The sequence below is a fragment of the Enhydra lutris genome, unplaced genomic scaffold (genome assembly GCF_002288905.1).
Source record: "Enhydra lutris kenyoni isolate GAN:26980312 unplaced genomic scaffold, ASM228890v2 scaffoldscaffold12, whole genome shotgun sequence".
Classification (NCBI taxonomy): Eukaryota; Metazoa; Chordata; class Mammalia; order Carnivora; family Mustelidae; genus Enhydra; species Enhydra lutris.
The window spans coordinates 77,915,753-77,936,701 of NW_019154096.1; the positions used below are offsets into that span (position 1 = coordinate 77,915,753).

General features: G+C 51.8%; 1 protein-coding gene across 1 annotated transcript in view; it reads left to right on the forward strand.

Moving 5' to 3' along the window:
- Window positions 1–6,840: 6,840 nt before the first annotated feature.
- The window catches only part of LOC111145245 (O-6-methylguanine-DNA methyltransferase), a 280,586-nt gene continuing 266,477 nt past the window's right edge, over window positions 6,841–20,949 (forward strand). The window contains exon 1 of the mRNA XM_022500029.1: window positions 6,841–6,925. The gene's annotated coding sequence lies outside the window, so the exon portion shown is untranslated. The remainder of the gene's footprint in view (window positions 6,926–20,949) is intronic.

Sequence of the window (20,949 nt, forward strand, 5' to 3'; positions counted from 1 at the left end):
AAGGGGAGACGCATGCAGGCATCTCCCCTGTTTCCTCCTCAGACCAAGAAAGACAAGTTTTTAATCAGCAGTCAACTCTAGAGTCTTCAGAGTTGGTTTAAACTAAGTCAGCAACTCTGATTCTTTTATTTGAAGAACAAATAGTAGGATAAAATTCCTAAGCCCTGGAAATACACCATCGTAACTTGCCACCAAAAGATTTTAAATTCCTCAATTCAAAAATGCTAACACAGTCTAGTCTCTGTTTCTCTCTCACCCACTCAGTCGCTCCCTCCTTCCCTCCCACCTCTCTCTCTTCTCTGTCCTTCTCCCCCGTGCCTGCCCCAATCCTATATGCTGAGGAAGTGGGAATGTTCTCAGGAATATTGGCCCTTGGGGACCAATAAGCCCAGGCAGGTGAGTGCTGCTCTGCCATTTCATAGCTGGACAAGTAACTTGTTCTTTCAACCCTCCCTTTTCTTACCTATAAAATGGGTGTCCTGACCCCCACCTCACACACTCGCGAGTTTTTAAAAGGATAACGCATATAAAATCAAGCAGCACAGTGTTCAGGTGACACTCACAGTACTCAAGATTCTCGGTAACAAATGACAGGAACCCCTCAATCTTGTTTACTGAAACAAAAGATTTCATTTTCACACAAGTGTACGAAGTTCCGAGGTGGTTGCCTTCAGATCTGGCTGGATCCAGGGCTCAACAGAGAAGTCTGGGCGGTTCTCTCCACGCTGTGGGATTCCCTCCCAGCAAAGATGGTGACGATGCAGAGCGCAGAACTCTGCGGGATGACTCGGCAGGAAGTAACTGAACGTGTGTGTAGGCAAGAACCGACTGGCCCAGCACAGTGACCTCCGGAAGATTCCGCATACACAAAGGAGGGAGTAGAGCTTGCGGGCCAGAGTCACGAATGTCCTGCCTGAGTCTCAGGAAGAGCAGTTTCACTTTCCGGTGCCTTCTATGAGTCAGACACAGTAAACCTGGTGTAAACATTCTAACTCTCGTTGCTGTGTGACCTTCCCAAGTTACTCAACCACTCTGTTTCCTCATTTGTAAAACCGTGATAATGATCTTCCCTACCTCATATATTGTTGTGAAAATTCCGAAAGCCAATGAGCATCGCGCGTTAAGCCTGGGCCTGCCACAAGCAATGGATAATTTTTGGCTATTTTTATTACTAAATTCTAGAAGCCTTATCTTTCCAGTGCCTCAGTAACTTAATGAACTTCCAATAAATATGCTAGTTAAGATTAATCCCTAAGACGAAGAAGCGACGTGCAGATCTGACAATGCTTTGCTTGGCCTGGATAGGCTGGTATGTGGAGCTGCCACTGAGCTGTGTCCTCGAGCCAGCCCCATGAAACAGGTCCTGTGTCCACAGACTTCACGAAAGTCGCCACTGCCCAGAGACACATCCACCTGGACACTTACTTAATGGCAGTCCCACCGTCTCTACTGCTGTGGGGAAGACTGGGCAGCCAGCAGCAGAGTTCTGCCCTCCTGCCAGCCCCACCGCCCCAGCCCCACTCTGGTGATGAATCGCTGTGAAGCCTGAGGACACAGCACGTGAGTACACGGGGCAGAGTCTGAGCCCGGCACAGGGCAGGTGCTCCGTCCCCATGAGTATGTGTGGTACCATGTGGTGACGCCATACCTTACTGTCACCCTGCCCTAACCACCCCCCTTCTTTCCCTTGTCATGCCTGTGCTCCTGGCCACTTGGGTGCATATGACTAGCTAGACGGTCCTTCATTCCGTGGGCCACTGTGACTGGTCCAGAGTCCAGCACAGTCACCTGTATGGGCCAATCAGAGCCCTTCCCTGGGATTTTTCGCCAGGGGAAGCTAGAGATAAAGTTTGTTTCAACTCTGGGGACACGCTGCTGAAAGGATGTAATGCTGAGGTCATGGGGAGAAACATGGGTCATGCCCAGATCCGAAGAAGAGAGGAGAGCTGGCCCTAGTCTCTGATATCCTGGAGCCTCCTTCCTTTCCCACCCTGACCCAGACCAGCCCACTTCCTAAAAAAGGCCGGGCTTTGGGCTGGCTTCCTTCATGGGCAGCAGGAAGAGCCCATCCCGCAGGGCTGCTCCCTGGGGAGTGGCCACACTCAGGCACCCAGGGCTCTTCTCCCTCCCCACCAGGAATGAGAGCTCTGTGATGCTCCTCTCCAGAGACCTCGTAGACCAAGGTAGGCTGCTAACGTGACAGTGGAGGGACACTCCCCAGACCTCACTCTGTGGTTCCTGACTCTCCAGACAGAAGTGGGTTATCTCTGGGAACAGACAGTCAGACGACTGAATGGTCAGACAGACAGCCACCAAACCACCCTCACCACCAATTTTGACTGCTCCTGTGATGATCTTTCTTCTCACTTTGCCTCATCTTCTTTTAAATTAATGGTTCAGTGCACGGGGGCTGGAGTGAAGAAGTGCCCCCTGGGGGGAACACAACCGCTTTTTCTTTTTCAGATTAATATTTTTGGAGGCTGAGACAGAACGTCTGGCATGTGGCTGGTTTTCCTGCCTTGATTTTCATTTGTAGATTCCCAGGTAGAGGCAAACGAGGACAAATCACAATCTCAGCATCCCAATCCCCACGTCTCTTGATTTAATTTCCAAGTCACAAAAATGCAAGCACTTCTGGCTCATCCCAGAAGGGCAGAGGAGGGGGGAGACCCCCTTCCTCCTGGCGGCCCAGGTGCACACTCCCCAGCACTTCACACCACTTAAAGGATTCTGCCCAAACTGCCAACAATGTGTTACAAACAAAACCCTGCCCGAAAATGGATCAAAAACACTTTGTAATAAGTGTAGGAGCGGCTTTCAAAAGGGCCAACGTCTGACAAAATCCCCGTTCCTGAATGACCAACACTCAAAGAGCCCAGCACAGTTTGGGAAGGCCTCCCCCAGCTTCTGCATTTGAAGAAGTAGCTCTCTATGCCAGTCCACACACACACACACACACACACACACCAGTTGTCTTTGGTTCACTGGTTTGTATGTATTATATACATTCCCCAGGTAGTTATCTGGTCACCGTATTTCCAAAGGAAGAGCTGTATAAGATTTGGGATCATCTTTGCCCAACAACTACTGGATAATGGATCCCAATGCCACAAATGCCAGTGGTCCTATACCTGCATGGCTGTTTCTCCTAAAAGAAGGCAGGTGCTATTCATTTTCTCTCTCAGGACTTTCCTTCCATCACCCCCAGCACCAGCAGACCTCCTGACCGCTCAGCGTGGGGCCGTCTGTGGCACAAAGCCAGGCACACAGCAGCTCTCGGCAAGGGCTTGTTGAAAGGGTCCTGAATTTGCACCCCCACAACCCCTAGGACATCTTCCAGGCAGATGCTCACCACTCCCGATTGCAAAACCCATTTCCTTTTCTGTCTATACCACCCAACTGTGGGGACCTTTGGCCCTCATGACCCCCACCTCCATTCCTCCAGAATGCACCCCCCCACCACAATGTCAATCACTGATTGGCTGAACTACCCAGATCCTAGGTGCCAGCCCTTGGCTCCAACCCTTATAGGAATACTAGGGGTGGGAAAATCAATTGTGTTAATCAGCAAAACTCTCCACTGGAGATGCTGTCCTAAAAGAAAACCACATGTAAAACACGTAAAGAGGGGAGCTCTGTAATATGTTTCTTTTGTTATACGACCCTTGCACGTCTGTCCGGAGTTTGGGGCTTTCAAACCACACAAGGTTTTATGTGATCATTATAAAATCCCTTCTTTTCCCAAAGGCAAGGTAGTAAGGATTAAGTTTGACTACTGAAGACAGCTTTGTTGTAAATGGTCTCTAATGTCACTAAAGTAGCTTGGAAAGAAAGGCTTATTAAACAAATTTCTTGGGTTACAAATCATTGGAAGCAATCACATGTCATGTTCATTTGTTTAACCTGAAAGGTATCCATTTGGATGTTTAAAGAAACGATGCAAATTAACATTGTTCCCAGTGCCCGCAAAAAAGCTGGCTGGTCTTAAAGGACATTCAGGGAGGCCCCTTGAAGAAGTCAGACTGACATTGAGCATATACTCCTGTGTTTTTACACCTCTTTTACAAAAAAAGTCATTCATGGAAATCTGAAGAAGAATGGGATATGATTTATGAATCCACCAATGGGAAACCCCAAAGGAACCTTGTCCACCTAGTCCAATGCTGTCATCCTACAAACAGAGAAATCAGGTATTTATGCAGCGAGAGGCTGGCAGGACAGCATCCCAAATCTGACCGTGTGTTCCTTAAACGCTAGGCCATCTCCCAGATTTGGGGCTATCCTTGTGTTGCTTTAACAATAGAAAGTGCTCGTAGGTGAGGATGCTCATATAATGGGACAAAGGAATGAGGCATACAGGAGCTTTTGAGAAATGCTTTGAGTTTTCAAAAATTCCATCAAGACAGAGAAGAATTTGCCAGCAAGTGCAGGGAGTGAGGATTTTAGTGCTGTTCACTGGAGAGTCTGAGTTCAGACTTTGGGAGGGCCAGGCCTTGAGAGGAGGGGTGGCCTTCTCCCAGCCCCCTTGGCTCTAAGGCCCCTATTTGGCTCCTGACCCTGAGTCCCCTTGTGAAGGCAGTTGCAGCATCCCCAACCTCCCCGGCAAGGTCAACTGGGTCCTGCCCACAGACCCAGGTACTTGCATCGTCCGTCGGTGCCGTACTCTGTCTCTCTTGCCTATCTCTCCCCAAGGCCACACAATCTCCTTAAAAGGCCTTAGGGTCACCACGATGAACTTTCTTTCCCGGGATGGGAATCAAAGATGTTAACACCAGCTAGATTCTTTCTACTAATAACTTGGGAAATCATATTCAAACACTATTCAGAAAAAAAGCAAAGTAGGATTTAGTTATTTTTTATAAAATTATATCACAGTACACTTGCTAAGATACCAGAAGGCATCCTAATTCAATTTTGGTGTTATTTTTCCTTTTCAGTTCTGTTGGGATCCCAGTTCTGAGTCTGTAGATTATAACAGACTATAAGAAGACAGGCTTCTTGTCACTGATGTTTGTTACTCCGACTTGCATGCCCTGCACAGAGCAGATCATCTTAAAAAATCCTTTACAGATGAGAACATTAAGGATTAGAGAATTTGAAGAAGTTTCCTGAAGTTTCACAGAGAGCCAATAGAAGAGGCCAGAACCAATGGCAAAGATGTTGATTTCTCTTGCCTTCTTAGCTGAAGTGCTTATGGCTACCTGGAGCCACATTGAGGATTCTGAGGCGTGTCAGTCTCATTGGGGAAAAAGTACCTTGATTTGATCACCAGTGTGTACCTGGGCCTACTTTCCACAAGCAGCCATCCTGAACATGTCCCGGCCAAGCCGTGGTACAGGGTGGGGGGCTTAAGAAGATCCATGACACACCTAGCAAGTAACTGGGGCGTATCACAAAGCAACCCTGTGTTGGTTCTTTGAACAGATTTTTATTAACAATGTTAATATGTTGATCCTTGCAAGTAACAAATGTCCCAATAGAGGAGTTGTACACACGGGTTAAGATTTCTTTCCCACTAAGAAAAGAGAACCCAGGAACCCCATAGGTGGTTTAAAGCATGTAGTCCTGAGATGGGACCAATGGGTGTGTGACCTCCCTTAAGCTTTGAGAGATACTCCCAGAGGTCCTTATGCCCATCAAGCTAGATACAATGTGTCTATGGTGTTTCCTGGGGCTGCCATAAGAGGTGCTACAAAATGGGTGTCCAGAAAGAAGACACACGTTCTGTCTCATGGCTCTGGAGCCCAGGAGTCTGGTGTGGAGAGGGCCTTGCTCCCAGCGAAGGTTCTAGGGACGGATGCTGCGCGCGCCTCTCGTCCCAGGCGCGCCTCGGCGGGGATGCATCACTTGGCGCCTTCATCTCAGAATTCTCCCTGCGTCCACCTTCACCTGGCCTTCTGCTTCCGAGGACACCAGTCGTACTAGGATTAGGGGCCCAGCCTAAAGACTCATGGTAACTTGTTACCTCTGTAAAGATCCTGTCTCCAAATAAGGTCTCTTTCTGAGTACTGGGGGTTAGGACTCCAACACATCTTTCTGCGGGAGCACAATTCAACCATAATAATGTCCACACAGCACCAAGCAGTGCCTGGCACCCGTGTGCTCACTGAACAGCATCTGAGACTGGCCTGGCTGCCGGGGCCCGGGAATCTGGATGTGTCCTGGTGATCCCCAGGACCTGAAGGGCCCTGCCTCTGACCACAGGCACTGGAGACTAACCCCAGGCCCCTCTGCTGGCGCATCACCAGGACGGTGCCTGGAGTCCTGTCGGTCCCCGCCCTCTGGGAGGCCCCAGCAGGCAGTCCGCGCTCCGGAGCGCTGCCCCGCAGGGCAGAACCAGCAACAAGACTGGTGGGCGCACCGAGCGCGGCGCCTCCCCCAGGCTCCCCGCCAGCCGCGTACCGCGCGCACCAAGGGACGCAGGGCTGACATGCGCTAAACTGAGGCACAGAGAGCGGGAGCCGAAGGCAGAAGCGCGGGGCTCAGGCTGCCAGGCAGGTGAGGCCCCAACGCCGGCCGCACGACCGCGACAGGGCGGCGCCGCGCGGCCAGCGAGGCTGCGCGAATCAGTGTCAGCCCGGGCGCCGCCGCACTGGGCATGCTCCGACCCCAGGGAACGCTCGCGGGTCCAGCCCCACCCCGCCCTTTAGGCCCTGCCTCCGCCCCGGCCCAGCTTCCCGCACTTCCTGGCCCCGCCCCGTCAGGGCCCCGCCCCTGCGCTCTTCGGCTTCCCGCGCCCCGGCCGCGCTTCCGTCACGTCCAGGCCGCGCCCATCGTGGCCACGCCCCCAGAGCGTCCCGGTCCCGCCCCCGGCCGTCCCGGCCCCGCCCCCGCGCCCCGGACGTGCCCAAGCGCGCGCGGGCTCCTGTGGCGCTTGGATATTCCGCGCTCTCAGCTCTTCGGGGTCTGCGGCCTGGGCAACGCGGTGAGTGTCTGGGTTGCTGCCCTCCCGCAAAAGTCGGGGCCTTTCCTAGGATGAGCCGTCGTCTGAAGCCTGTGGTTCTATGGGCACCTTCCCGTCGCCATAGTTGTGGGGCCTGCCCCCATCCTGCCCGCTCCGCCCAGGCCCCACGTGCACCCAGGTGCGCCCAGGCTTGGCCCGCCTACCCCTGGCCTGGGGCTCCTGGACCACGTTGCACTGCGGTGACCGCGGTCCACTGTGGGCTGCTGGCCGCCCCACCGCACCTCTAGTTGGCCAACACCTTCGACGTTGTCCCTCGCAAGGCTCTGCCCTGCTGACCAGCGCCTGGGGCCGCCCTCCGCCTTCTGTTCGCAGGAAGCTTCCCGAGGGCCTACGCCGGCCCTTCCTTGCAGTAATCAGCCTTTAGCCTACTTCTTGTGCAGAAATCCACACGTCCTCCCTGTGCTTAAGACCGCGCGGGAGGAGGACCCCATTCTGGGGCCTCATTATCATGGCTGGTGTTTGTGTTCGTTTCGCCCTAATTGCCTCTGTAAATACTTAGGGTGAACAAGTGGGAGTTTGAGAGCCATTTACTACGCTGGGCGCCATAATCCCCACGTCTGGATCCTACAGTAGAGCAGTGTTCAAAACCCCACATCCCTCCCTCCCGGCCTGGCCTCTGCTTTTCCGGAGACCTCAGAATGGCCTTGGCTCCCAAGACCTCTGCTCGGTACTTGGCTTTCTGCCTGGAGGCACGTTTTGTAGATGCGAGCACAGCGGTTGGTTCGGTGGGCAGCCATCATGCAGAAGGAGGCTGCTTTGTCCAGGAGGGGTCACCTCTGTTGTGGCCGAACAAGACGCTGTTGCACATAAGGAACGGAGAATTGGACTATTTAAATAGGAGTCTGGAGAGTGTCCAAGGCAGGCCGTCCTCTCCATCTCCGAAAGACACGTGATGAAGAGATAGCTTTGTTTTTTCCAAGTCCTTCCATGGGTAAAACACAGAGGTGCAGAAGACACAGAAACAAAGGCATGCAGGGGGCAACACAACTTTAAGGAAACAGTGTCAGAGCTCTCCTCCCCATCCCTGCCACCCCCCCACAGCAGTGAGTTCAGACTGTGTTAACTCAGACACATCGTCCTGAAGGCAGGTCACGCCATGTCCACACTTGGGGAGGTCCAGAGTCTGCTGGTAGCAAAGGAGAGTTGGCCTTGTTCTGCAAGTGTTGCATTTCCTCCTGGGTTCTTGTCTTGAGCTGGGATTGGAGTGGTAGAGTCTGGTACAGTATGCGGGTGGGGTCAACTGGGCCTCAAGTACAGAGCTGTAGAGTACGGCCACTTTTCCACGTGAATGCACGTTTCATTAAAGCAAACCTGTACTGGAACAGCCAGGTTCTAGAGCTACTAGACCCTGCTCTAAGAAGCCTCCATTGCCGGCGAGGGAAGTTTAAAGAGCAAATGCGCTAGATGTGGACACGCTGGGACCGGCTCACTCTTGTTCAGCGGAGATTCTCAGACCTTTCTTTTCCTCTGGTTTGGGGTCTCACTTGGACCCTTCACCTGGGCCTTCTGTCCCCACAATTTCCTTTGCCGGGGTATGGGCGCGGGCCCAGTCTGTCTGTGCGGGAAAGGAGGGTGGTGGGGCCCGAAGGAGAAGGGGGCCTCCCTGGTGTTCCTGCAGTTTTCTCTGCTCCTCCACTCTTCCCATCTCAGGAACCCAACAGTGTGCTGCTCGGTAAACTTACTCAACTGCCTTTAGTTTTCTCGTTTTGCAGAGGACACCTGGAAGTCGGGGATTCAAACCACCAATGCGGTTCTATTCCAACTCCCTGTTTCAGGCCTCAAGGCTCTTTTCAGTTTATAGTACAGTATCCTTAATAGAAAAAACATGGAAGCAAAACAGTATTTTCCGAATACTCTTTTCCTGTAGTCACGTGTTAAGGTTATTGTCAGGTTTGTTTTTATACTCCACTCTGACCTTACCTAACTAGTTAACTATCAAATTCCTCTTGTAGGTCAACTTACCCTCAGGGTTTTGACTTCCTATAGTGTCTCTGGTCCCTGCAGACATGTAGGATGGGGTCCCAGTCTCTGAAAGGCACTGAGCTCATTTGGCTACTGTCCTAGTCCTTCCTGATAGGTTTCTTGTTCCTGGGGTAGGTAGCTTCTGGTGCAGATGCTTTCTGAAAGAGCTTGGGACTTATCTCAGAATGTTACCCCAAACCTGAAGCTGTAAAGATCGGGAACATGTAAATTGTAACATTACCACTGGGCGTGAGTGGATTCCCTGTCAGCCTTCTCATATACGCAGACGAGCGAACGCACCCAACAGCACCCCATTCCCGGTTTAAAGTGAAAGTACGTGTGCTTGTCTGCATGGGAGCGGGGGTTTGAGCTGTGCAGGAGAGCTGGTTTTCCCGTGGGTCCCAGGATGCATTTTTCCCTTCTGTTAGCTCTGGAGGCCTGTCTTGGGCAAAGGTAGATGGAAGGTTGAGACCCAGTGTTGTAGACAAAATACTGCCAGGTGTGTGTTCTGTGACATTTGGGCGACAAGTGCATGTTTGCTGGTCAGTGCAAGAGTCATTTCCTTTTGATGTAAAAAAATTTCCTAATAAAGAGCTTAGACGGGGGCAGGGGCAGGGGGCAGGGTGCAAGGTTTTGGAAAAACCATAGAGTGAATATACAGAATGTAGTGAATGACTTATTCCTGTGTATAGCTATGAAAATGAATTGTCCAAGAAGAAGAATAAATCATTTTGTGACCTTTTGTAACCTTTGAAGGAATCCGAGTGGTTTTGGCAGATGGGGCTTACATGTAAATTGGTCACAGTGTCTTGCCAAGGTGCTCAGACTCTCCGTGGCAGCGAAGCCCATGTGGGGCAGCCGTGCGCCTGACGTCTGCCTTAGTGAGCTAACTACGTAAGTAGGCAGCCCCGGGGGCCACTGACGCAGCAGTGACACCATTGGCTACGTTTTAAATGCTGAAACTCGTTCTTGATACAAGTTGTTTTCAATTAGACTGGGGACTTAGAGGAGTTGGGGGTGTTCTCCAGGGAGGCAGGCCTCCTGTCCCTGTCCCCCGCTCCTGGAGTAAACTTAGGCTTGTGATACAGCAGTGGTAAAACCAGTTAAAAGTTCCACAGAAACATTTCCTTACAGACGCTGAACTTGTCGTCCGTGTATGTGCAGCACCATGAAAGGGACTGAGAGAGAGTTATAAATGCCTCATATGTTCACTCTGCTACTTTGGAGACTATCTTGTTAGAATAATTTCCTACCAGCAGCACTTGTGAAGTCAGCAGGGTATCCGGGCCGAGCTCTCTTGCCCATCCCCAGAAGTCTGGGGGTGACACTGAACGTGCGTTCGCCAACGGCACCACTCGTAAAAGCAGGCACTTGTTAAATCTATTTGTTTTTATTATAGACATCGATCTGCCACTCGCAATAATGCATTTATGGACATTTTTCTGCAAGCACAGAGCTGGTGGCAGTTTTTACTGACAAATTGAGTCATATGGACAGTAGTTTAGAAAACTTACCTTGTTGACAGATTGGGCAATTCCAGCCCTGCGTGTTGAGAGGTACCGGGATGGGTGAGGAGAGAGAATTGAATCGTGGGGCAGAATACGGGATGGGACGTTTAAATGTTGAAATTTAATAAGTAACTGGTGGTTAATTCTCGTTCATTTTTGAATTGCTAGCTACTACAGTTTACTCCCCAGGCAGAAGGGCTAAAAGTGGGGACCAAAGGTGTTACCTTCAGATTTTGACCTGCTTGTTTGGGGTCATTAGTGAGAGCCGCCGCCGGAGTGTGGGGTCCGTTGCTCTCCTTGGGGCGGGCTGTGCACGAGCGGTCGCAGGTCAGCATTCTCCGACCGTGGTCTGAACCCTGCTGCTATCAGAATTACCGAAGGTGCTGGTTAAAAAGGGCAGATTACAGGGCTCCTTGTCAGACCTATGGGGTCAGAACCTGGGGACCTGTGTTTTTGCAAGCTTCCCAGGGTATTCTAGGGACCCTAATGTTTGAGCATCTCTTGAGAAATCTTTGGGATGGCTGAGGATAATAATGCTCTAGCCCAGACGAGCTCCGGAGCTCCCTTTCCAGAAGGATCCGTTTGCGCCAACATTGTTCTCCGTCGCCTGTGCTTACGGATCTGTGTACGGCTTCGTAACTCCTTAGGGACATGTGAATCTCTCCAAATTGCAAACCCAACATGTTATCATAGCGTTACAGTTTTCGGTCTTGTGGTTATGACAAAAGATGCAGATGTTACCAAAACTTTGGCATTACTTTTAACAAACAAACGTTAAGCATGGACAGCCATATTATATTTCACTCCCATCTTTCCTTCTGACTGGCTGGTGTTGCTTTTCTCCCCGTGTGGGTAGAAGCATTTTCATGGTTTCACGTGAGGGCTCATTTTCAAATACACAACTGCGTGTGTTTCTGTGGAACTGAGTTGAGTTTTATTTTAACGGGGCCCGAGTGGTATCAGGGAGAATAATGGGAGGGATTTGGGTGGTTCCATTTACTAGTTAGGTGACTTTATTTTTTGTTTGTTTGTTTCTTTTGGGGTTTGTTAGAGCAAGAGAGAGAGAGAGTGCAGGGGAGAGAGGGATAGAGGGAGAATCTCAAGCAGGCTCTGTGCCCAGTGCGGAGCCCAAAGCGGGGCTCGATCTCATCACCCTGAGATCATGACCTGAACCAAAAGCAGGAGTCAGATGCTTAACTGACCGAGCCACCCTGGTGCTCCAACTAGTTGGGTGACTTAAAGCAAAGGTTAAACCCCAAGCTGCCTCCCCATCAGGCTGATGGCAGTGTTCACGCCTAGTCTGTCTGCCTGGGTGAGTATAAGCGTGTGGGTCAAAAGCCGTGAAGCACTGCCTGGGTAGGAATCTTGGTCTGAACCACAGTCCCATGTGGGAATGAGATTGTACTTGGAAGAGGGGGAGGAAGGAGCCAAACAGAAGTCCTGGTTTCCCTCCAGCCCAGCCGGCATCCTTGTTTTCTGGATGCACAGATGACCCCGGCTCCCCTGTGGGGCAGCACGCACAGGGGTAAGCGTGCAGCCTCCAGTAACAAGACGGCCTCTTTGGACGTGGTTATATGACCTTGAGTAAACTTACTCTATTTTTCTGAGTCGCGGTTTCCCCCCAGATAGGGAAAATGATGCTGCCATCCATAGGGCCGCTAGTGCCTGTTGGGAGGGAGTCTTGTCTGCAGACCACACCGGGCCCTGGTGAGCCCCGAATGGCAGTGACAGTTGGCGTCCGTTTGCTCGGCGCCACCAGCTGGTTTTCGGAGGAGGCAGGGCTGGTGCCGGAGTCGGCTGCAGGGTTGCGCTTCCACGTGTCTGTGATTCCAGGGGCTCGTGGCCTTCTGTCTTGTCTGGAGCGGGATGTGGCCCAGAGCTCATCAGCTAGGTTTCTCCAATTCTTGTCGTCTCTAGGAGGTGGTTCCCTCTGCTGCCAGTTTCCGTTTTCTCCCCGCTGACACTGTGCGAGCTACGGAGGTGGCTGATCTCGAGGTGTTTCCCACTCAGTTGGCAGCGCTGTGGGCTTCCGTGTGCCATGCCCACGGCAGGCTTGTGCCACGTGGGCTGGGAGCAGGCCGGTGGGCTCGGCAGGTGTGTGCCTGGTGGGCTTGCCCGGCTCCGGCAGCCCCGCAGGCCGGACAGCAGTCATCTGTCAAACTGCAAGAATGTGCTGAAGGACGACACACCAAGTCTGACACTGGCAGGGCTCAGGACCCAGCAGGGACACCAGCACAGGACAGCATTTTCCCGTGTGTGACTGTTCCAACCACAGTAGCAGGGGGTGAGGCAGTCCGTAAGGTCAGCTCTGTCAAAAATAGAAAATCCACAGTCATTTGTGTGGGTGTCTCTTTACCCTCTTATGGTTTAGCCCAGTAGAGTGAGGTAGTCAAGTTCCAGAAGCTTCCAGCAGCGCGGTAGTTGTTGCTGATGATGGTACTTACCGGAGGCTTCCTGAGCTGGCTGCTTAACACAGATCGACCCCGCCCATGCTCAGGCTCCCAGGACGACAGAGGCACCGTCACTTTGTTTTCTGTATGAGGAGACTGGCTCTGGGGGAGGCTGAGCGGCCTGCCGAGGCCGCGCAGGGTCGGAGCGGAGCTCTGTGTCAGCCGCACGCTGTGCCATGCTGCTTTTGCAGGGGTGAGGCGGAGGAATGACACAAGTCCTTCTGGGGCCGAGATGTGGCATAAATCAATGCATATCCGTGTGTACGAACTTACATATTCTGAACTTCCCAGTACACACACCCCTAGTACAGGGCTGACACAGGACATGGCGAGACCATGTCGAAGGCGTCCCTGTGCACCCTGTACGTTGTTTGAGAGTGGGAGCACAGTCGTGTGAGTGCCAGAGAAAGGAGGAGAGCTCTCTGAGGGCCAGGCTGTGTTCTGGACTTCAGCCACGCTCATCCCCCAGTCCCGACAGGCCATGGACTTGCTCCCAATTCTAGCGTTAGTGCAGCGACTTGTAAGGTCTCTCCAAGTGGCCCATGGTTAGGACTTTGTGGGCTGAGCCGTAGGAGCGTGGACTCCGGGATGAAGGTGGGCCTGTGAGCGGCTCGGCTGGAGGAGGGGTGGGAGTCGGGGCTAGAAAGGAGACCCAGAGTTAGCAGGAGGCCCGCCAGGAAGGGGACTGTTTTCTCTGAACCTTGGCCCTGGGACCTTTGTGAGTGGGGGCCACTGAGTCATCTGCTGGGGAGGAAGGAATGACAGGGAGGAGGGGGGAAAGGTCGGGGTGGCAGGTGGCAAAGTGCAGTCACGGCCATCATGTCAGAGGTGGTGTGGGGACTGTTTGTGGGAAGCCAGGGGGTCCTGTAGGGCTTTCTGACGGAGTGCCCTGCGGTGAGGGAGGAGGGTCCCGGAAGATGACTGTTTAGAATGAACTTTTTAGTAAGAAAGGAAAAACACGTGATGTGTATGCTTCTTATTCACAGAGAAGCAGTCCTCGGGGACGTTAGAGAAAACGATCTGGCCTTGGAAGGGTAAATAAACCCTTTCTGTCGTGCTGGCATTTGGGTTCTGGAGTGGGGGCTGCCTTCTGTAACCTCGCCCAGGCAGAAATGTCAGCACGGAGGGGGGCTCGTTCACAGCACGGCCGCCCGGCCCATTCTCCGCGGGGGGACCGGTATGTGCCCGCAAGTGCTGGTGGGAGCTTGAAGCCACGCTGTCAGGTTCGGGTGGCGGTCACTCCGGAATGCAGACTGAAGGGACGGCGAGCACCTGGTCTTCGGTAAAGACCCCGCAGCCTTCTGCCTGCCAGTGTCCTCGGGGTGTGCCCCCGTCTGAGCCCCCCTGGGCGTCACCTACTGGGGCTTCTGGCGGGGAGCCGGCCTGCCCACCACGGGGCTCTGTTTTAGGTTCTCAGCGCTTCCGGCGGCACGCCCAGGTGAGGGCGGCTCTGGTTGGGGGTGCCAGTGGTTGAAGGTGGCTAGAGAAGGCCCCCCAGGGACAGGGACTTGTGAGGGGACCGTGAGCCATGAGAGGTGGGTGGCTTTGTGAAGGGAGGCCTGGGCCGTGCTGCCGGGAGGGTTCGGGAAGGCCACCCGCTGGCGTGCTGTAGGGACAGACAGAAAGGCACCACTGGTTTGCCTGGAGTCAAGGGTGAGGTGCGTCGAGGCCGCCTGGCTGGGCCGGCCTGTGTACTCCACACTGGTGACAACCACCTGGCCGAGGTCCTAGAAATGGGGCCCTGAAGTCTCCATGTCCTGAAGTTGTCATGGTTCATAGTGACGTTGTTGGCGGGCCGTGCTCCTGTGGGGCGCTGGAATCGGGGGACGGGGCGGGGAACCAGGGGTCCTGAGCACAGCGCTGATCAGAACCGTGTTCTGTGTAGTGACGTCACTGGGCTCTGCTCCTGTGGGGCGCTGGAATCGGGGGACGGGGCGGGGAACCAGGGGTCCTGAGCACAGCGCTGATCAGAACAGTGTTCTGTGTAGTGACGTCACTGGGCTCTGCTCCTGCGGGGCTGGGGGCTGGGGGCCAGGATGCACGGGTCCTGAGCACAGCGCTGATCAGAACCGTGTTCTGTTTGCAGCCGCTCTCGTCAGTAAGGCTTTTCACACTCAAGTGGAAGTTCCTAGAATAACGGGCAAAGAAAAGAAATGATATATTTCCAAAAGTTACTGAATTTGCTAGCTATCCCAAGAAAAGCCCATGTGTGCTATTCTTTATTGTGCAGAAAAATTTGTTTCTGTCACCATTGTGTTATCATCAGATTAAGCTGTCGAGTCAGATGGATGCGGAGCGTTGCGCCGGCGCGTCTGCTGATGAGCGCTGGCGCACCTACCCCAGCCCATCCGTCTCCGGCGCTGGCGGGGTGCGGTCCCCACCGCGCCAACAGGGAGCTGGCGGGGCGCTGCTCCTCTGACGCTGCTCTTGAAATTTGTTCCAAGAACTGTCCGAACAAACACGCAGGTTCTGAAATGGAGTCAGTGTCCTCAAGGTTCAGCATTATTCCCCCTTTTGGCTGCCGTGAAGCCCTGGAAAGGTCATCTTCTGCCCACCAGCAGGGCGGGCTCTTGGAGAGCTCTGTGTTCTGTCTGTCCTGGGTGACCAGTGGCTTCCCGGGACACCCGCTTTCCGGGCTAAACCTGGGAGGTCCTGGGTGAGCTGGGGTGGTGGGGGCTGGAGCGGGTCCTTGGTGACGTCCCTACTGCTGCTCTCCTAATAGCTTGAATCCATGTGGGGCTTGAGCTATGATCAGTACTTGATGTTGCTTTTGTTTTTCCTACAAAAAATATGGGCTTTGAAAATTTCCTCTTAGCTTTTTTTTTTTTTTTTAATTTGTTTTTGGTGGGTGTTTTTTTTTTGTTTTTTTTTTTTTTTTTTCTTTTTTTTGTTTTGGGGTTTTTTTGCTTGTTTGTTTGTTTGTTTTTGCCATGTGTGTAATCAGAGCATTTCCTTCTGGACTGAGATCACCATTGCTGTTCGTGCGGAATTGTCTGGACTGTTGGTCACTCCCGAAGGACCTCTGAAGCTTTTGGTTCTGATATCCTGGGTGATTTTCCTTTTCTGCCTGGTGAGGTTTCTTGCTAGGAAACCTTCTCTGAGCCCAAGGTGGTTCTCCTCCCAGCCACCATGTGTCATGACAATTAAGACAGGCTGGATTCCTGGATGGCTTAGTTAAATCTTCTTTTGTGTTGGCCAGAATAAGTGTTTCTGGCAGTTTTCGTGTTAGAAGCGAACGTGTGTTGTGCCTCGGTGGTATCTGGCGTTCATGCAGAAAGTCCCACTTGCTCACTGAGAAGCCAGCTCGTGGCTGCCCGGGTTTCTGGTCTGTTTTGATTGTTGGGTGCTTGTGTTTCTGGTCTGGATTTTTTGTTTTTTTGTTTGTTTTGTTTTTTTTGGAGCCGAACATGGGGCTTGAACTCATGACCCTGAGATCATGACCCGAGCTGAGATCAAGAGCCAGATGCTTAACTGACTGAGCTGCCCGGCTTCTTCACTAATAGAGCACTGGCCCCAGGCCACCTGGAGTTTACCTAGACCAGAGCGTCATCTCTGGGAAGCCAGGTGAGTACTGGCCCCTCTGTCCGGCTCTCAGACTCAAGGCTGCCTCCTGAGGTTTAGAACAAAGTGCTCAAGGGCTCTGGGTTTTGATGGTGGGGATTTTCAGACCTCCCTTCCTGCACTACTGAGGTAGAAGCTGCCTGGCTTGTTGCCGTGACCTCAGTTGCTTGGCCTCCCAGGCCCGACATAGTCCCCTAGTTCCTGAGGGCACCAGGGAAGCTTCTGGGGAATGCCTCACCCCACACAGAACGAGGCCGGGTGCCTGACACAGGGTATTGGCTTAGGCAGGTCCCAGACAATGGAAGCTCCACACCTAGGCACGAGACCAGGGAGAGTCAGCCACTGACTGTGTCTTCCTCCTTCTGCTGAAGGCAAGGGTCTACAGATGCTCCCAGGTCAGTCCTCCCGCCCACCCAGATCCCAGATGGAATGAGCCTGTGGGACTCATCTTGAATCCACTTTCGGCCCAATGGCCATGCACATCTGTTCTGGCATTGTGTCTAGAAGCCTGTGCACCAGGCCTTGCTGTGCAAGTGGATGGGGTGGGAGACCCCATCCCCTCTTCCCAGAGCCCCCTCTGCTGACGCAGCCCAAACACAGCTGCTCTCTGAGGTCTTCCAGTGCCTCGGGCCCACACACTCACTCAGGTGTCTGTTTTACTGGTGGTGATTTCATCTCTCGATGCTGGAGTTCTGTATGAGAAGCCCTCCAAGGCCCATGTGGGCTTGTACTTGATGGAAGGCCCAGCCAAGGGTTGAGTGTGTCCTCCCAGAATTCACATGCTGAAGCCTTAACCCCCATGACTATATTTGGAGAAGGGCCTTTAGGAGGTAGTGAAGATGAAATGGGGTCATAAGGTGGGGCCGTCCTTCAGCAGGATTGTGGAGACAGTGCTCTTTCTCCCTCCTCCCTCCTCCTGTTCCCTACCCCCTTCGCTCCCCCCATCCCATTCTGGTCCCTACCATTTGCGGGCATAGGGGAGAAGGCAGCCATCTGCAGGCCGGGGAGCGAGCCCTCACCAGACATAAAGTCAGCCAGAACCTTGATTGTGGATTTCACAACCTCCAGAACCATGAGATAATAAATCTCAATTTAAGCTGTGTAGTCTATGGTATTGTATTATGGCTAATACATGGGTAAAGTGCAGACTGGTTACTTCAAAAGCACAAAACTTACTAGGGGCTTGTGTATAAATTCAGATTTTGGGATGAGGGCAAGCTTATAATGAGACAGTGCTCAAAAGTCACGTAGGATGGTTCTCAGGTTTAGCTCCTGGCATCCCCAAAGGTGTGAGTGTGTATAGAGTAACAGAAAACAGAATAAACAGAAACAAGATATTCATCTTACTACCAGGGACCCCAAATGTTGCAGAAAGGGGATGTGGCAGGTAAGGCAAGAGATGCCTAGAGTGTTGGTAGACTGTTGGCAGGCCTGGGGACATTGTGGCCCTGGGTGCATGTGTTCTGGGATGCTGTCAAGGCTTCCAACCTCTGATGCAAGGGGCAGGCGGCAGAAGAGTCTGGTCTAAGTGCTGGGCGACCGGGGTTCTTAGGCCTGATAGGGTTGGGGAACTAGCCTAGATTTGCCATTTGGGATTTTGTACAGATTGTTTGTTTGTTTCTTGACATTGGTCAGTTCAGTCTCTAGTCCTGCCCGGATCAAGGAGAAGCATGGGGCCATCCTGTTGGACACCAGCTAGAATTCTACTCTTCACGCTCAGTTGTCTTTCAGGGTTTTTGGAGGCCTCTGTTGAGTTGGGGACCTAGCAAGGCATTTCTCACGGGCAGCTGCCGGCCTGCACTTGCATCCGATTGGCCTGTGTTGTATCTGTGGCCATTGATGGGGGGACCTAGAAAGGTAGGACATTGTTAAATTTACTTCTCCCTGAGCAGATTGTGCTATGGGGTGTAGATCTGCAGAAGGCATCAAATATGGACTGATTTTTATGCTGGTTGCAAAGAAAACTAAAGTTGCAAACTTTTACGTAATGAATTTTGCCCCTGCGCCCTTGCCATATGGGCCAGCACCCAGCCCCGTGCCCCCAGAATGCTGCTGGGCAGGGAGAGACCACTGCGGTCCACGTGGGAGAAGCTGGAATCCCGGCTGATGGAGTGTGCTGCGCTTCTTATCGTGCTGTTAATATTTAAAATGTGGATTTGAATTCTCAGTTATGTTTTATTTATTTATTTATTAGCACAGCTATGTTTGTTGTTTAATTCCATAGTGAGAGTCTCTAAGAATATGATTAACCTTGAGGGCCATCTTATAATGTAATTATTAATGATTGATTCTGTTTATCCTGGAAATCAATAAGAGAGGCATAATGGTGCGGCATGTAGCTGGGCTCGATTTTGTACATTTCGTAAACATGGTTCTGTGATAACAGTAGTACGGGATTATTACCCGGACCGGGTGTGATGAATCTGAAGCGTGTGATTAGTTTTGCACAGTGATTGTGATATGTGGGGCTCCTTATATGACTTATGTTAATGCGGCAAGCAGTGTTAACATGGTTGACGTGTCCTGCCTCTAATAGTCAGGGCGGGGATGGACAGTAATTGATCTTCCTGGGAGTGCCGTAATGTAAAAACAATTCAGGCTGTTTGAAGTATATTTTACAAGTGTGCATTGGGCCTTTGGGATGTTATATTGAAAAACCCAATTGTACAGTTACCATGGGAACCCAATTAGAATAGATTGCTTGATTTTTTTTTTTTTTTTGGTCTTTCATCTTGACTAAAAATCTAATGTATTTTAAATGTTTTCATATGGAATTGTATTCATACACTGACTTGCTACACTTGTTTCCAGCTCTAAGCTGAAATAATGATACATTCTCTAGTGCAGCTTTGTAAGGAAGTCTCCTGGAGAGATTTAATAAAATTTTTATGGAAAAGTTTGTACAGGTGGTGGGAGAGGTAGAGGTAGTAGAAAGCATTCAGAAAGCTGGGAAAGTGGTTATTTTCCTCTGATGTTCCTCTGGTTGTGCTCTGGATGTCAGAGAATATGGGGTTTTCCTCTGTTTTTCCTCCTATTTGCAAATGGAGGGATTAGGGCCTCAAAGGCCCTTGGGTTGCAGGGGGTCAAGACAGCAGGTGGGGTAGGACCGACCAGGTGTCTGGACTCTTCCCTCCACAGCAGTGGGCTCATGGGATTTTGTTTCAGAGACTTTCTGCAGTCCTAAAACTTACTGGAGATCCCAGAGAACTTCCGTGAGTCATATATCAAATTCACCACATTAGAAGTTAATGTTGAGAAATTTAAAACTATTTATTAATTCACTCGGGCAATAATAAACCTGTTACATTTTAATGTAAATAACACATTTTTAAATGGAAAGTAACTCTTTTCCATAAAAACAGTGAAATGAGCGGTATTGGTTTACTTTTGTCCCGTGTCTTTGCAATGCCTGGATTAATAGAAGGGAGGGGTCTCACACCTGCTCCTGGGCCCTGTCTGCTGTGCTGTGTTGGGGCTGAAGCGTATCAAGAGAATCTGGCTCCATACAAATAAGTAACCGGTAAGGAAGGGCATTTCCATAGCTTTTTCAGGTCACGTGGCTGTCCTGTAAGAGGGTGTCAGAACTCAACAAGTATTATCTTCTTGGAGGTTCTCCGCTGGGCGGCATCTGAGCCCTTGGTGAGCTTTTGTACTCCCATACATGGAAACTGATTGGTGTGTCTTGCACCTTGAATTATTTTGTTACATCGTTCTTTGGTCTTTGGAAAACACCGGTCTGCTGATTCACGCACATCTTCCAAACGCTGGCAGGTCTCATGATGCAGTACTGAAACCCGTGCTTGTTGATACCACTGCCTTTGTCCTTAGAACAGCCTTCGAGTGGGGAGGCTGTCTCGGTGGTGGGTGCCAGTCTCCCAGAGCTGTGATCGTCACTTAAAGCTCTCCACTTACCATTAGCAGCAGGGACTGTTGATACGCCGCTTACGGTGACGTGCTCCCTTTGTTTATTTTTGAGAAAATGTCTGCCGGATACCCACGTCTGAGTACCCATCGGTCGTTACTCATTCCTACAAGTAAATTCGTGTTCCATAAGTCAGCGGGTTCGTGCAAAGAGCTCCCCAGCCACACAGTGTGTTCCTGCAGACCAGCCACGGTCCCCACTTTGCTGCTGGCGTGCTCCCACACACTGCCCGCCTGCGCCCAGAATGCCCCAAACAGTCGAGATTGTGGAATAAAGACCCCAAGCTTGATCACTTCATCCAGACATTCTGGCTTGAACCTGGCTTTTTTCCCTTGACCCCGACTTTGCGGAGTGGGCGGGGAGGAGGATCGCCGCTTACTCTTCACCAGCCGTGTTCACGGCTGTTTCCGTTGTCCTCGCCATGCTGAAGTGTGGTCTCGCTGTGCTTTTCCATGGGTGCCTCTTGTCACACTGGGGACGTTGTCTCCTTGTGCCGTTCATGTGCCGAACACACGGTTTGACCTTCGTGAGTCACGCCAGCCCTGCCTTCCGGGAGGCCCCTGCTTGGATGCCTCGGCATCG